Below are 13,099 nucleotides of genomic sequence, written 5' to 3' on the forward strand. Positions count from 1 at the left end.
TTTTTATTTTTTCACATTCCATATTAGTCTGTATTAGTTTCAGGTGTACAACATAGTGGTTAGACAATCATACAGTTTACAGAGTGGTCCCCCTGATATTTCAAGTACTCCCCCGCCCCGGCCTGTACATAGCTATTACAATATTATTTTACCCCTATTGACCTCTCCCCAGCCATTCCCACCCCCCAGCACATGCCCTCCTCCCCCCCCCCCCCCCCAGTGTCTGTGTCCATTGGTAATGCTTCTATGCATGCATACAAGTCCTTTGGTTGATATCTTACCCCCACCCCCACCTGCCTTCCCTCTGAGGTTTGACAGCTAGTTCGATGATTCTCTGTCTGGATCTATTTTTATTCATCAGTTTATGTTCATTATATTCTACAAATAAGTGATATCATGTGGTATTTATCTTTCTTTGACTGGCTTATTTCGCTTAGCATAATGCTCTCCAGGCCCATCCATGCTGTTGCAAATGATAAGAGTTCCTTCTTGACTTGTATGCATGCATATAAGCATAACCAATGGACATAAGACACTGGAGGGTAGGGGAGGCCAGGGGATTGTCAAGGGCGGGGAAAAAAAGACACATATGTAATACCCTTTGTAATACTCTAAGCAATAAAAAAAAAGTTCCTTCTTTTTTATAGCAGTGTAGTATTCCATTGTGTAGATGTATCATAATTTTTTAATCCGTTCGTCTGCTGATGGGCACTTAGGCTGTTTCCAAATCTTAGATATTGTAAACTGTGCTGCTATGAACATAGGGGTGCATATATCCTTTTTGATGGGTATTTCTGGTTTCTTGGGCAATATTCCTAGAAGTGGGATCACTGGGTCGAATGGGAGTTCCATTTTTAACTTTTTGAGGAGACTCCATATTGTTCTTCACAGTGGCTGCACCAGTCTGCATTTCTACCAGCAGTGCACGAGGGTTCCTTTTTCTCCACATCCTCGCCAGCACTTGTTGTTTGTTGATTTGTTGATAGCCATTCTGATAGGTGTGAGATGGTACCTCATTGTCGTTTTGATTTGCATCTCTCAGATGATTAGTGACTTTGAGCATGTTTTCATATGTCTCTTGGCCTTCTGTATGTCCTCTTTCGAAAAGTGTCTATTTAGATCCTTTGCCCATTTTTTGATTGGATTGTTTATCTTCCTTTTGTTAAGTTGTATGACAACTGCAAATTTTTGAGATTAAACCCTTATTGGAGATAACATTGGCATATATTTTCTCCCATGCAGTGGATTTTCTTATTTTGTTGATGGTTTCTTTTGCTGTGCAGAAGCTTTTTATTTTGATGTAGTCCCATTTGTTTATTTTCTCCTTATTTTCCATTGCCCTAGGAGCTGTATAGGTGAAGATACTGCTACGATATATGTCTGATATTTTGTTGCCTGTGGTTTCCTCTAAGATTTTTATGGTTTCCCGTCTTAACGTTTAAGTCCTTTATCCATTTTGAGTTTATTTTTGTGTATGGTGTAAGTTGGTGGTCAGTTTCATTTTTTTGCATGTGTCTGTCCAGTTTTCCCAACACCATTTATTGAAGGGACTGTCTTGACTCCATGGTTTGCTCTTGTCTCCTTTGTCAAATATTAATTGAGCATAATGGCTTGGGTCGATTTCTGGGTTCTTTGTTCTGTTCCATTGGTCTATATGTCTGTTCTTGTGCCAGTACCAGGCAGTTTTGAGGACAGTGGCTTGATATCTGGCATTGAGATCTCTCCTACTTTGTTCTTTCTCAGGATTGCTGCATCTATTTTTTTTTTTTTATTCCATATAAATTTCTGGAGAGTTTGTTCTAGGTCTGTGAAATATGCCATTGGTATTTTAATGGGATTACATTGAATCTGTAGATTGTTTTGGGTACTATGGACATTTTAATGATGTTGATTCTATTAATCCATGAACACGGTATATTCTTCTATTTGTTTATGTCTTCCTCTATCTCTTTTTTTCAATGTCCTGTAGTTTTCCAAATACAGGTCTTTTACTTCCTTAGTTAAGTTTATTCCTAGGTATCTTAAATTTTTTTGTTGCATTGGTAAATGGGATTGTTTTTTTAATTTCTTTTTCTGTATGTTCATTATTGGTTTATAAAAAAAAATAGATTTCTGGGTGTTAATTTTGTATCCTCCTACATTGCTGAATTTATTTATTAAGTCTAATAGTTTAAAACTTCCAGCAAACAAAAGCCCTGGGCCAGACAGCTTCACAGGGGAGTTTTACGAAACATTCAAAGAAGAACTAAAACCTATCCTTCTCAGACTATTCCAAAAAATTTAAGAGGAAGGAATACTTCCAAGCTCTTTCCATGAAGCCTGCATTTCCCTAATCCCAAAACCAGATAAGGATACTACAAAGAAAGAGAATTACAGGCCAATATCTCTGATGAACATAGATAACAAAATCCTCAACAAAATCCTAGCAAATCGGATCCAGCATTACATTAGAAAGATCATACACTATGACCAAGTGGGATTTATTCAGGGGATGCAAGGATGGTACAATATCCACAAATCAATAAATGTGATACATCCCATAAACAAACAGAAATAAAAAATCACATAGTCATATCAATTGATGCAGAAAAAGCATTTGACAAAATCCAACATCCTTTCTTGATAAAAACCCTCAGCAAAGTGGGAATAGAACAGTCATACCTCAACATAATAAAAGCCTCATATGACAGACCTACAGCCAACATCATACTCAATGGGCAAAAACTAAAACCATTTCCCCTAAGAACAGGAACAAGACAAGGTTGCCCACTCTCACCACTCCAGTTCGACATAGTAGTGGAAGTGCTAGCCATAGCAATTAGACAAGAAGAAATTAAAGGCACCCAAATTGGAAAAGAAGTAAAACTGTCCTTATTCACAGATCACATAATATTGTACATAGAAAACCCTAAAGATTCCTATGTAGCATTTTAAAATGGAAAAAATTATGTTCTAAATCTTTTATAGTTTCTGTCTCTCTGCTGAAATTCCCATCAGTTTTTGCTTGCTGTCCATCCATTCCACTAGATTCTTTAGAAATTTAATCACAGTTATTTTACTTATTTATTTTTAACATGTCATTTTATTGGAACTACCTTTTTTTGTTTGTTTGTTTTGTTCATCCTCACCCAATAATATTTTTCCATTGATTTTTTAGGGAGAGTAGAAGAGAGAGAGGGAAAGACAGACAGAAACATCGATGTGTGAGAAACATCGATTGGTTGCCTCCTGCACATGCCCAACCAGGGAGGAGCCTGCAACTGAGGTACATGCCCTTGACCAGAATCGAACCCGGGATCTGTTGGTCCGCAGGCCAACGCTGTATCCACTGAGCAAACCCAGCTAGGGCTAATCACAGTCATTTTAATTTTTTGATTGAGAGAGAAAGAGAGAGAGAAACATCAACATGAGAGAGCATTGATCTGCCTCCCACATGTGCCCCAACCGGGGATTGATTGAACCTGCAACCCAGGCATGTGCCCTGACTGGGAATTGCACCTGTGACCTTTTTGTGCACAGGAGGACACTCCAACGAACTGAGCCACACAGCCAGGGCAATCAACAGTTATTTTAAAGTTCCTATTGTGTAGTATCAATATCTGGGCCACCTCTGGATCTAGTTCCGTTGACTACTTTATCTCTTGATAATGGGCCATTGTCATTTTTTCTTGCTTTTTAATGTATCTTGTAATTTGTGATTGAATGTCAGACATTGCATTTGAAAAAAAAAAACAGTAGAAACTGGTATAAATAGTATATATATATCTACAAATGGGCAAATCTCTCCTTCTATTAGCCATTAATGTCAGGGGGACCAGGAAACTCTCATCAGTAATTGATCTGTATTTGAGTTTTATTGCTGACCTTCAATATAACACAGATTTCAAATTCCTTCAGTGGTGGGCTGCTGCTACTTTATGTTTAGTGTGTGGAATGCCAGAGTTTTCCTTAGTGTTCCTGCTTCACCCTCAGCTTTCAGCTGACTGTACATCTATACAAAAGTGCGATCTCTCACTTATCCTACCTACCTCCTAGCTGTAGAGATCTTTTGCTTGTTTCTTTGTGCAAGACTTGTAGTTGGGGCCGCAGTCTCATGCAGGCCCTGTGCTCTTAACTAGTTAACTGCTACACATCCAAAATGGAAACCATCCCCACACACCATGATATTTTGAATTTAATTTAAAAAATCAACTTGCAATGAATATTATAAAAATAAATATATTACTCACAATCGGGCGTTCTTAAATATTTTCAGCTGAAAATTCTCACGAAAAATGATTTTACAGTTGGTCAGGGCTGCCATTTAGGGAAAACATGGCGTGTGGGAAAGGTCCACCGCTTGCGTCTACAGACACTTATAGCGTACAGTGGGTTAAACTTTAAGTGTGGGCCTTCCTCTCCTTGTGGCAGTCAGACTCTGCATTGTAATGAGGGTCTTAAGTGAGTGAGTTCCCTGTTCCTCTCTTATAGGCAGCAGAACAGTATCAGTGCAGGATCCTGGTCACAAATGGGGTGACTCCTGCGCCCCTCCACCATCACAGCCTTTTCCTGGCACCAGGGGACAGGAAGGTTTTATGCTACTCCTCTAAATGTTAAGAGATAAAACAACAACAACATGAAATTGATAACTTTGGAAAACATAAAAAAGGAATCACGTCCCCAAGGGAGGATAGGGGAGTAGTGAACTTAACTCAATGAAAGGGTTTTGTAGCAAATAAGACATAGAGATAGATAATTAAGACTATATTAGAATATCTCCAGAGGGAAACACTTAGGAAAATAATTTTAGTAATACAGGTGAAGTGTAAGAGAAATAGGGAACACAGTAAGATGATTTAAATGTATTTAGAATCCCTGAAGCAAAGAAGAGAGGAAAATGGGACAGAAGCAATTTTTTAAAAAGCTAATAGCTGACAATTTTCGAAAACTGGTGAAAACGTCACAGATTATGAAGCCTAAGCCAAACTTAACCCCAAAAAAACCTAGTCACATTCACAGTAAATGAAGACCAAAGAAAAACATCTTACAGAACATCTAGAGAAAAAAGACATTACCTTCAAAAGAGCAATAGTTGAACTTATTGATGGTTTCTCAAAAGATATATGAAAGCCAGAAGGCAAATGGGAAATTTTCACAGTGCTAAAAGAAAGTAACAATCTAGAAATCTATACCCAGCAAAACAACAACAACAAAAACACCTTCTTCAAAATTAAGAGAGAAATAAAGGCATCTCTGGACATCAAGGCAATTATCACAAATAGGCCTGCGTTAACAGAAATAAGACAGGTGTTCAAGCAGAAGTGAAATGAACCTAGATGGAAAATCAGAGGGGCAAGAAGAAAAAATTGATGAGAAGGGTAAAATCTATGGACAAATCTAAATAAATATTGACAGCATATAGCAGTAATGCACTGTGGGGTTTAAAACATAACAATGGCATGAAAGTCGAAATTCTTGGAGTTAAAATGTTTTAAGATCATTGCACTGTCTGGAAAAAAGGGTTCTCTTGTGCTGTTGCTGGAAGTTGAATTGACTGTCAAATGGGTACTGCTAAAGACTTTTGTTATTTTTAAATTGGATTGAAGGAACATTCTCCCTCAGACCCAATTCCACTTCTTTCATGACATTTTTGAAATGACTTTCTTCTGCTTTTGACTCCTAACATTTCTTAAAGAAGCAGCTTACCATAAAGGACAAAGCCAGGGCTTTCAAGTCTGACCTGGGTTTACACTCCTGCTTGTCCCTTTACTTGGACAAGCAATTTACTGGAGCCTTCCCTTTTCACACCTGTGACATCGAAGGTAATAACACAGCCTCTCAAGATTATTGTGCAAATTAAATGAGATTAAGTAAATGAAGAGCTTGCAGTGTCATGGCCAATGCTGAGAGCCCCGTGCTGCTCCATAAGAAGTAGCCGTCGTCCTCATGGGCTGCACTGTGCACAAACTGTCCTGTGCAGCTTGGCACTTGATTGATCACCCTGCCGCACTGCCTCCCAGGTTCCTATGTTTGTGATGATTCTCCTTCCCCTCCTGACCAGATTGTAATCTTCTCCAGGTCAGGGACTATATCTCCTTTTCCTCTTGTATCCCTAGTTCAATGAATGGTTTTTGGAGTCAAGAGTAATACTTGTTTGGAGAAAACGTGTAAATGAGATGAAATACACTCCTGAACCACACAATGTGTTGGAAGGTGTCTTCATAGCTCTCATTGCAGAAGGATGTCTGCAACCTTGAATTAAAGTTCTTCAGCTGCCCATGAAAAGCATAAATGGTGAAAGCGTCACTAATTAATGAAAAGAGAAAAGTGCTGTTTTACCGTTTAGGATCCCTCCAGTTGAAGCACTGAAGAATCCAGTGAGGCCAATGCTGAGTGTCATGGATTTATGCCCTTAAAACCAGCATCTTTGAATCATATATAATACCCTTCCTGGGCAAGAATCCCAGCTGCTTAATCTCTGCTAAATGAGTGTATTTTAGATCTAACTGTTGAAAAATACCAAGCTAAATCAGTTAAAAAAAACAACAACAGAATGCTCATAACTGGTTTAATTGACCTTTCAGTAATCACACACATTACCTATTTATTTGCTATAATGAACACGCCATTTCAGCTAAAATAAAATGTAACTGCTCAAACCGTGGCATTACAGGCAGGGAACTTCACTGCTGCTTTGTGTCCATTGTAGGTTTCAGCAGTTAAACAGTACGGTGTTGTCATTTCTTCCTTTGTCTCAAGACTGTTTCACTTAGGATTAGGGCTCCCCAGCCGATTCTCCTGATGGAACATTTGAAGCAGCAAATTTCTATGTGTAGGTTACAGCCTGGCAGCGATGACAACATTCAGAATCAAACCCGTTGGCCTCATCAGCACTCAGATTGCACTGCTCTTGGTGAAGCCCCCCTCTGCTGTAATGGTGATGACTCTCGCCTGCCAGGCAGACTATGCAAGGAAAATCGGAAGGGGGTTGGCCGTGCATCTGGAAAATGGCATTGTGATGACTCAGGTGGGATCAGAGTTCAGAAAATCAATCCAAGTTCCCCTCAAATGAACAAACATTCACCCGTTCTCTGAGTCAAGGTCAAATCCCACTTCAGTGAAGCTTTTTAGACTGTTCCAGCCCCACACACATCTCTCTCTCTCTCTCTCTCTCTCTCTAACTCTAGTTGCAATTATAGTTCTCCCTACATTACTTAAGACTGATTATTTATTGATTTATATGAGTCATATTGTTGTTCTGTATGGGCTAACACTAGTCTCTTCAGTTAGACTGCAAGGTCTCAGAAGTCGGGGACTAACATCTACATGATTCTGGGCCCATAAGAAGGGCCCAATAATAGCACCTGACTGAAGGAAATACCCTCTGTGTGATTTGACCCTTTATGACTCTGCCTAGATAGTCTGCAGTGGGGATAGCAGCCTGCAGGGAGCTCCTAAACCTTATTACGCCTTCTCTTGTGTGGATCAGATTCCATGTTGTTTGTGAAACAGAGTTAACATGGTGACCAACAGATTTGCCCATCCACTCATTGATTTATTCATTCAATAAATATTAAGCACCTACTATGTGCCAACTCTCATTTCTCAAAACTCTAAGAACTGAGAAAATCCTTGCTGACCATTTTGGTAGAAACGGGGAAAACAGTTGAAAAGAGCTAGAAGAAAACTTTCTTCTCACACACTTCCCTTCAACCCCAACTATTGAGCAGGAGCACGCTTCCCCCTTTCTCACCTCTCCTGCTAAAATCACTGCCCCGATAGGTGGAACTGCCCCTCTCCTGCCTCCCTGGCTGCGGTAATAACAGGCTATTGCAGTAATGGTGAACCTATGACATGCATGTCAGAGGTGACACGCAAACTCATTTTTTTTGGTTGATTTTTCCTTGTTAAATGGCATTTAAATATATAAAATAAATATCAAAAATATAAGTCTTTGTTTTACTATGGTTGCAAGTATCAAAACATTTCTATATGTGACACGGCACCAGAGTTAAGTTAGGGTTTTTCAAAATTCTGACACACCAAGCTCAAAAGGTTCGCCATCACTGGGCTATGGCATTTTCCTGTGTGAAATTGGTCTGCTCAGGTCTCTGCTGGGCAGGCTGCCCTTGCTAGGTTGGATGGCTTCCAGCTATGTTCTGGATAAGATTTCGTGTGGATCAGGATTCCTCCGAGGGCAGGAAGAGGGTGGGAGGGAAGAGGAAGATTAAGTTGGCTCTGCTCTCTCTGCCTAGGGGATCAGATCACTTATTTTATGAGTTATAAACAGGAAGCCCTGCCTTGGGTCTGCCCTCACCCCCAGCCCAACAACCACTGACCATGTTTTAACTCCCCAGAGAAAAGTCAGAGCCTCAGGTGCCCATGGGATGATCTGAGCTGCCATCTGAGCTGGACCTCGTGGGAAATCTGAGGTCACTCTCTTGACAGCTGTGAATCCAAGAATGATGCGCCCTACTCCCAGCTTCCTTCCTTTTCCTACTGGAAACAGGATGTGCTAGAATGATAGGCTGTTAGAACTGAGAGGCACCGTAATCATCCTTCATTGCAGGCCTCCTTTTTCTCAGGTGTGGAAATTACGAGTCAAAGTGGTTTATCCAAACAGGCAGAGCCAGCGCTGTGTGCAGGTCCCCTGACTCCCAGACTGGGGCTCTCTGATAGGCTCTGTTATCTCCCACCATTCTCTTTCCATCACTCTGTTCTCTCAGTCTGTTCTTTCTGCCTTGACTGGCTCATCTTACTGTTTTTCTTCCTTTTACAATTATAAAAGCAAAAATTACTAGTATAAGAATGAAAATGAGCAAAACTGGTTTCCTCAACATTCTGCCAGACACCTTTGATTTGTCCACAGTTTGCTAAAAAAGATTTCTTAGATTTCAATCTGGTTAAGCATTCATTCTATTGATTTACTGTGGACTCCTAGAAGTTTATTGTCTTGCGCTGCTTTGCAAGCGTAACCCTGCTGAACGGAATCTGCAGGCCAGCTCGGCGGTTCTGTCCTGCAGTCCAGCATCCTCTTTTCCTCCATGTCACCCCTTCAAGCATCCTTTAGGACAGGCTCGGCCTTCACTGCTGAATTCCTTCACGCCACAGGGAGAAGAAGCGCCTGTCAGAGCATACAAGTGAGAAGTACTAGTAAGTGATGGTCAAATGAAAAGCTGATTCAATGATTAAGACAGATTTCTTATGAGACCTACTATCACCATCTGTTTTTTGAAACCCATGAATATTATATCAGTAGGAACCAAGCATTTATTTCCAATTGCAGCAGATAATGACAAGTGATGAGGGACCAAGGCTCGTGCCACTATCAGTTGTGCTTATTTCAGATTATTCACAGACTTTACATTAAAAGGAATATAGAGAACAACATAGACTGATGAACAGGGACAGATCCAAAGACAGAGAAACAGTGATCAGACTATCAATCCCCAGAGGAAAAGTAGGGGAGAGAGGGGGTAAAGGGGAGAGATCAACCAAAGGACTTGTATGCATGCATATAAGCCAAACCAATGGACACGGACAACAGGGGGGATGAGAGCATGAGTTGGGGGGTGGGAGGTGGGGCCGGGGAGGTTGGGGGTTCATGGGAAATGAGGACACATTTGTAATACCTTAACCAATAAAGAAAATAAAATAATTTTTTAAAAAAGGAAGTAAGCAATTTGTGAGGAAAGTATTTTGGTGAAATGAAGGATAAATAATTTGATAATCTCTTGATTTCCTAAGAAGGAAAAACTTTAAAATCTGTAGCTTCCTCTCAGAGAATACTTTACACTCATTAACTCAGAAAAAGTTTGTTATTGTAAAGAAAAGGAAAAGGTAAATTATCACATAAGCCTCTGGGAAGCAGGAGTGATTAAGTGCCATTGCCGACCTAGAGTGCAATCTTGTTTTCATGAGAAAACATCTGAAAAAAAACTTGAGTAGCCTACACAGTCCAAAGCAACCTTTGTAAGCAGACATTGCCACCTCTGGAGCCACTAGAAAACAAATCACTGGGCAAATTACAAAATGGAACTTTTAGAAATTAGGAAAATAATGAGCCATTTTACTTTCAAACATATGGTGATGAAATCATATCTGTGTTTGTGGTTCAGTTTTATTTAAAAGTATTTTTTAAAGTTGGTAGGAGTAAAAAAAAAAAGTTAGTAGGAGTGAAGACACCCCACCCCCATCCTTCCCACAAGTACCATCCAGCCAATGGCAGGGCACCCTGGGAAAGTGGAAGTATAAAGAAGCAAAACTTTTAAGTGTCATTATTCCTCTGATGTTCCTTAAAACCACTTCTCTGGAGTATCAGGCAAATTCTCTTAACCTCTGGAGTTTGGAATGGTTTTGTAGTTCATGTGACAACAGACTTCAAAATAAAGGCTGCAACTAGCTGCTCTCTTCTCTAAATATGACTTACTAGAGGCCCAGTGCACACAAATGTGTGCACTCGGGGGGGTCCCTCAGCCCGGCCTCTGCCCTCTCGCAGTCTGGGACCCCTTGGTGGATGTCCACCTGCTGGCTTAGGCCTGCTCCCTGGGGGATCGGGCCTAAGCTGGCAGTCAGATATCCCTCTGGCAGCCCGGGAGCCCTCGGGGGATGTCCACTTGCCAGCGGGGAGCAGGCCGAAGCTGCAGTCGGACAGCCATCAGCCTGGCTTGTGGCTGAGCAGAACTCCCCCTGTGGGAGTGCACTGACCACCAGGGGGCAGCTTCTGCATAGAACATCTTCCCCCTGATGGTCAGTGTGTGTCATAGTGACTAGTCATTCCCAGTTGTTCTGCTGTTAGGGTCAATTTTCATATTACCCTTTTATTATATAGGATAGAGGCCTGGTGCACGGGTGGGGGCTGGCTGGTTTGCCCTGAAGGGTGTCCCGGATCAGGGTGGGGGTCCTGCTGGGGTGCCTGGTCAGCCTGGGTGAGGGGCTGAGGGCTGTTTTCAGGCTGGCCACACCCTCTTCAGGGTGGAGGTCCCCACTGGGGTGCCTGGCCAGCCTGGGTGAGAGGCCGATGGCTGTTTGCAGGCTGGTCAAGCCCCCCCAGTGGGGACCCTCACCCCATGGGGGCATGGCCAGCCTGGGTGAGGGGCTGATGGCCGTTTTCAGGCTGGCCACGCCCCCCAGTGACCAAAGCTCCCAGCCTCTCCTTTTTTTCTTTTTTCCCCCTGGGATTTATTTATCTTCTATAATTGAAACTTTGTAGCCTTGAACGGAGCCCAGGGCAGGCGGGAAACTTGGCTTCCTCCATCTCCGGGGCCAACCCAAGCCTCCTGCTTGCTCCATCTCTGTAGCAGCCGCCATCTTTGTGATGGAGTGATGGCTAATTCGCATATTACTCTTTTATTAGGTAGGATAAGAAGGCATATGCCTATGGAAGCGGGCATGGGATGGGGAACCAGGGAAATAGTAGAGGAGAAAAAGAGGGGGCTTGGAGGAAGGGTGAGAGGGAGAGTTAGAACAAAGGACACATGGGGTTCCAGTGTTCTGCCTCCTGGTCCCTCTTGTTAGCACAAGTGATGGGGCTGCCCATGTATTCACAATCCTCTCTAGCTCTTCTTGAGAGCTGCTTGAGGCCTGAGGCCCAGGCTGACTCTCCCAGGAGAGTGTGGCTGTAGCAGAGGCAGAGGTCAGACAGACAGGCTCTGACACGTGAGTGAGCCATGGGATGATGTCAACAACAGCTGACCTGTCACAAGTCCTGAGGATGAAAACCGATGGGAATCTTGTTTCGGAGCTGCCAGTGCCCAGCTAGCTCTTGGCTAGGTGCTTGGGAACAGACTGACTAACATAATGGAGTAATTTTGTAATCTGTCATAATACCATAAGCCACAGATCCACAGGCCTTGACCCCTCACAGGTATAAAAAGCTCCTTTTTTTCAGCTGCACATGTTCTCCCTGTGGGGAGCAGAAAGGGGGCACTTTTTCAAAATGCATATCCAAAGCAGATGTTTTTCTGGAGAACAAAGCATTATATTCATTAGCAGCAATCTTATAAACCAGTTCTTTTTACTAGCCAGTTAACTAATTGACAGGTAAGAATCTGTATTAATAATATACTGTAGCCAGGCATTGCTTAATCTCACAGTTTTATTAAAAATGTAGGCAAGCTTTGCAAGCCAGCATGACTGTCAGCTTTAAGCAGGAATCCTGCTTACCAAGGATCTTAACATTGCCTGTAAAACAATATCCCACCAGCAGAAAATTGTTCTCCCAGGACACGAGTCCAGGAGTCAGCAGAGTTCCTCACCTGGAGGACTTTTTGTTGTTGTTCCCTCTGTGATGCATCTGAGCAAGGAATTGACTTTTGTCCCTGTTTTCTTAAAATCTTATTGGCATGATTCACATGTTCTGGACCAAATTATCCAGGTGGTGAGTTATCCCGACTCTTCCTTTCTGCTTTTCAGTATCCTTCACCCTCTTCTAAAACATTTTATTTTATGGGGTATGGAAAGAACTATTTCTCAAGTCATTAGCAACTCCATCAAAAGTTTTGTCCGTAATGGCAGAGATGGTGAAATTCACAATCTATAATATCACCTTTCCAGTCTTTGCCCTTGAAACCGCACCCATTTTTCAAGGCCCCGCTTACACACTCCCTGAATCTTCTCTCCTTTCCCCCTCTGATGGAAATCAAGTGTCTTCCTCTTCCACTGTCCCAGCACTTGTGCTACACTTCTCTTGTGCCCTCGACTCACCTTGGGGCACAATCTGCCCCATCCATGTTCTCAGCCTCCCTCCCATGATCCCTTGCCCACGGCAAATACTAAATACTCAGTAGGTCAAATGGAACTTACCTTTCAGTGGTATCTCTAATCTCAGTCAGTCTGTAAACAGTCTTTTGACCTCTGTGCTTTTTATAACTACCTCTAGAATCTAGTCCTTCTCTGTGCCAAGACCTTTCACACCTCTTGCCCACCTTCCTGTTTCAGCCTCAGCCCCCTTAAGAGGACTATCTCGAACCAAAAATATGACCATGGGACTCCTCTGCTTAAAATTCTTCCACAGGTATTCATGCATTCCCCAGATATTTACAGAGCACAGACTGTGTGCCACGTACTGTGTTGGGCGCTGGTACCTCAGCAGTGAACAAAACGCTCCAAAATCCTGCAC

The sequence above is a fragment of the Myotis myotis genome, unplaced genomic scaffold, assembly GCF_014108235.1.
Source record: "Myotis myotis isolate mMyoMyo1 unplaced genomic scaffold, mMyoMyo1.p scaffold_m19_p_7, whole genome shotgun sequence".
Classification (NCBI taxonomy): domain Eukaryota; kingdom Metazoa; phylum Chordata; class Mammalia; order Chiroptera; family Vespertilionidae; genus Myotis; species Myotis myotis.